This window comes from Myotis myotis, unplaced genomic scaffold (genome assembly GCF_014108235.1).
Source record: "Myotis myotis isolate mMyoMyo1 unplaced genomic scaffold, mMyoMyo1.p scaffold_m19_p_4, whole genome shotgun sequence".
NCBI classification, from domain to species: domain Eukaryota; kingdom Metazoa; phylum Chordata; class Mammalia; order Chiroptera; family Vespertilionidae; genus Myotis; species Myotis myotis.
In genome coordinates, this window is record NW_023416346.1 from 56,349,342 (window position 1) to 56,354,426 (window position 5,085).

A 5,085-nucleotide genomic window follows, 5' to 3' on the forward strand; every position below is an offset into this window, starting at 1 on the left:
GGACAATCTGGAGATACCTGCTGAGAATGCAAATGTGGTCTGCTTCCAGAGTTACCACAATTCCCATGGTTAGATGGGGCCATTCTGTTTGAATTTAAAAGTCAAAAGGGTGAATATCCAGATTTGAACAACCTTTTTATTCAGCAGAGGTGGGTGAGAGAACATCTTAGATCCCTCCAAAACCTGAACTTTCTTCTTTAAATCCTCATGTCTGTTTTATATCAGTCCTGCTGGCTCAAAAACTCCCCCTTTGTCCTAACTGGTTTGGCTCAGTGGATAGAGCACTGGCCTGTGGACTGAAGGGTCCCAGGTTTGATTCAGGTCAAGGGCATGTACCTTGGTTGCAGGCACATCCCCAGTAGGGGGTGTACAGGAGGCAGCTGATTGATGTTTCTCTCTCATTGATGTTTCGAACTCTCTTTCCCTCTCCCTTCCTCTCTGTAAAAAAAATCAATAACATATATTAAAAAAAAACTCCCCCTAAAACTTCCTGATAATGAACTTGACATCACCAGGAAAAGTCTACAACCTACTACCTCTGCCTGCCACCTTGTTAAATGGGGGACTCCAGGCCCAGGCCCAAGTCTTTGGCTGTGGCATGCTTAATGCTGTATGACTTCTAGCCTTTTTCTAATCAGAACAGAAAAATAATGCTTTACAGAGCATGATTAATATTTCTTATAATTATAGCTAGCCCCAAATATCCTATTTCTGCCCCGAACAAACACAGAGCATCTACTACCTATTAAGCACTTAATAAATATGAGTTGTTCTTAATAGTACTGATAGTAAATACAGTTTGCTTTATAATTTTAGCAGTGATAATAATTCTTAGTAATATAATGAATGGTATTAGAAATAAGGTTTAATATTAAGAATGATAATTTATATTATTAGAAATGTTATATAACATCAGTAGTGATAATTCAATTCACACCAGGAACCATAATTTAGCTCATTATCCTAATAATCTCTCTTTAAGATGTTATACTTTAATATACTCATTTGTACTTTTTCTTCTTATTAATCATGATATTTACACACTGTTTTCCAGTTGACAAATACAAAAATTTCAAAAGACTCTCTCCCTTTGTTATACATCTCTTTGGATTGGGTCATTAGGAAGCTCCATGGAAATTGTTTTGGAACAAGGCAGAAGCTGTGGTTACCTGTATTTTGTCCTTTATGACATTGACTTCAATATTATGAGGCAGCTGGGAGAGGGGACCTGAGGTGGACAACTCATTAGTGTCTGCTGACTTTCAAAGTTCTAGCATACAAAACCTGTTGCTCTTCCTGACACTGCCTTAGGACCAGCTCAATTTGTCATGGGTAAAAATAAAATATTGGGGACTAGCTATAATTATAAGAAATATTAATCATGCTCTATTAACCATGATTGCATTGTTATGATTACAGAGTGGATATTCTAACCTGGCTGGGAGTTGTATGGCACCCCCTCCCCCACCCCACCCCTATCAGGACCTGGGTGTCAACCTGGGACCTGGCAGTCAACCTTGGACCTGGGAGTCAACCTTGGAATGTTGTCCATTCTCATTCAAGAATTGCCTAATATCATGGGAAGATTAACAACCTTGTTGCCCAAACAATGGAGTCCTGCCCCAGCCCGTATTGCCTATTTCCCCACGCTTGTAATTCCTACTTCCCCATGTAACTTTTATTCTACCCAATATAAGCAGCTGGCTTATGAGGAGTTACAGAGAAGATTTTTGTGGATGACCTGATCCTCTCCCATACTGCCAGCAGTATTTGAATAAAGGCTCATATATGATTGAACCTGCCTCTGCTTAATTGGCACAAGTAGTGACAGGTAGCCCAAACCCAATGGTTGTCCAATTTCAAATTTATAGGAGGAACAATTGGAACTTCCCCGCTCCTGACCACTACTACCCACCAGGCCTTGTTCATGTTCAGAGGCACTGAAAGGTTTCACAACAAAAGGTATTTACCTCCTTTGTGTCTCCTTTTAGAATCTTTGGGAATCATGCAGTTTTACTGAATTAGAATGCTTTGTTCCATAGGAGGAGTGACAAGCTTCCTAGCAGATACATTATTATTATATATTCGCATGGATTTCTTTATCTTATTAACCCATTACCCCTGTCATCACCTATCATTGAGTAAATGGGACCCTGGATGCATAGTTTTGATTAAGTAGAGAAGGGAGAAGATAAAAGGAAAGGTTCACTTGGCGCTTAGGAGTTCTCTGATACTTAGTAAGTCATGTCATTCACAAAAGAGTGGCTTGAAGGTTAGATGTTTTAATAAAAAGGTCACAACACTTGAAAATATCTGGATTGAATCTGATGTTAATTATCTGTAAAATGGAGATACTAGTACTACTCATTGTAGAGAGTTGTAAAGAATGAGGAAGAGACCTGGCTGGCAAGGCTCAGTGGTTGAGCATGGACCTATGAACCAGGAGGTCATGGTTCGATTCCTGGTCAGGACACATGCCCAGGTTGCGGCTTGATCCCCTATAAGGGTGTGCAGGAGGAAGCTGGTCAATGATTCTCTCTCATCATTGATGTTTCTATCTCTCTCTCCCTCTCCTTTCCTCTCTAAGATCAATAAAAATATTTCTTTTAAAAGATTGAGGAAGAGAATGTAAGGAGAAGAATCTTTTATCAAGTCCTTACCACATGTCTGACATACTAGGTGACTGTGATGGTCAATTTTAAGTGTCAATTTGACTGGGCCACAGGGTACCCAGACATTTGGTCAAACATTATTCTGGGTATATCTATATGAGAGTGTTTCTTGATGAGATTAACATTTGAATCAGTAGACTGAGTAAAGTAAATTTCCCTCCCTTTTGTGTATGGACCTCATCCAGTCAGTTGAAAGAGTTGAAAGTCTGAATAAAACAAAAAGGATTACCTTTATCTGAATAAGAGAGAATTTCCTCCTCCCTGACTGCTTTGAGCTAAGACATTGGTTTTCTCCTGTTTTTGGACTCAAAATGAAACATCAGCTCTTCCTGGGTCCAGTCTGCTGGCAATTGGTCTAGAATTTATACCATTGACTCTCTTGTGTCTCCAGCTTACTCACTGTTGATCTTGTGACTTGCCAGGCTCCAAAATTGCATAGGCCAATCCCTTATAATATATTTGATAGCATTTTTTTAAATAGTCTTGAAGTGAATTTGGAGACTATATATCCTATCTAATAAAAGACAAACATGGTAATTAGCCGTACCTCCGCTACCCTTCCCGGCAGGCGGGGAACATTGGAGTCCTCCGTCACTGAAGCAAGCAAGCCTCATGTTAGTTTCAAGCTGCCTGGCTGCCGGCCGCCATCTTGGCTGGCAGTTAATTTGCATATTGCCCTGATTAGCCAATGGGAAGGGTAGTGGTCGTACGCTAATTACCATGTTTTTCTTTTATTAGATAGTATATATATATATATATATATATATATATATATACACACATATATATATATATATACATATATATATATATATATATATATATATATATATATATATATATATTCTAAGGATAGATATTATCTGAAGAACCCTAATTTAGTGACATATACATTATCTTACTTAATACTCACCAAAATCCTAGTAAATAAATATTAGTCATACATTACAGATGAGGACACTAAATTTTACAGAAATTAAATTGTACTGCCTAACCTTGTTCATGTAATTATAAACATAAAATTATAAAATATGTTTATTCATTGTGATAAAATGAGAAGATTTCTAGCAGCTTGAAGTAACTGATCATCCTAGACCTTACTGGCCATACTTAGAGCTGAAGGGTCAAAGTGTTAGCACCTTTTTATCCTGTATGTGGCACATCGATTGGGAAACTTGGGTTTATGTTAAACATTAATGTTCTTCTTATTGTGCTGTCAGTCATCCCAGTTCATGTGCTTTCTGATTAATCTGAAATCTGGCAAATTCTTGAAATCATCTCTCCAAGTGTCTAGAATGAGCTGGATGGAGCACAGCTAGCTCCATAATTAAGAAGCCTTTCCATGTGTTATTTTTTTGTGTGATTTTTCTAGGACTTCACTTTTGGAATAGGAGAGGATGTTATTCTTTGATTATTTTTCCAAGGTTTAAAGTGATAATGAAGGCAACAACTCTTGGCAATTGAAAATGGAACTAAACTTATATACTTTCCCCTGAATAGCACAGTAGAACAGTAGATACTACATATGCAAAAAGAAAGGGCCAACTGCAGCATTAGTCTCTGCCTCTTTCAGGTATGTGAGACTAAATAGAGCTTGGTGTGTCAGGCTGTTAATTGCCTTTCAGTGAAGGGGAAGGCATTTCAGTACTGCATTTCATTATTTTATTCATTCATCATTCATTTTTTAAAAATAAGAATTTATTGAGCAGCTATGTGTCAGGAACTATGGTAGGCCCTGGGGCTACACTGTCAAGGAATACATGGCACTTGCTATCAGGAAGCTTATAGTCTAGTGCAGGGGTAGGCAAACTTTTTGACTCGAGGGCCACAATGGGTTCTTAAACTGGACCGGAGGGCCGGAACAATAGCATGGATGGAGTGTTTGTGTGAACTAATATAAATTCAAAGTAAACATCATTACATAAAAGGGTACGGTCTTTTTTTTTTTTTAGTTTTATTCATTTCAAATGGGCCGGATCAAGCCCGCGGGCCGTAGTTTGCCCACGGCTGGTCTAGTGGGTTTATTAAATAAATAGTTATGGTAGCAATGATATTAATAAGTAATACAAAGTGCTACCATGTGCCAGACACCATTCTAAACCTCTTACATGTGTTAACTCATTTAATCCACACAACAATTCCTTGAGGTAGAGTCTATTATAATTTCCCCAATTTATAAACAAGGACAGTGAGGGTTAAGTAACCTGCCCAAAGCCACATTGCTGCTAAGTGTGAGAGCCAATATTCAAATCCCGGGAGACTATTTCTGAGGTAACTTTTAACCATTAATCATACTACCTCTTCAATGCAACACCATAGAGGAAAGAGTTGTCATGGGAACTGCTAAGTCAGATTAAAAAGTCAAGGAGGGCTTTGCAGAGAGTGTGATTTTTGAGCTAAATTTTGAAGAATG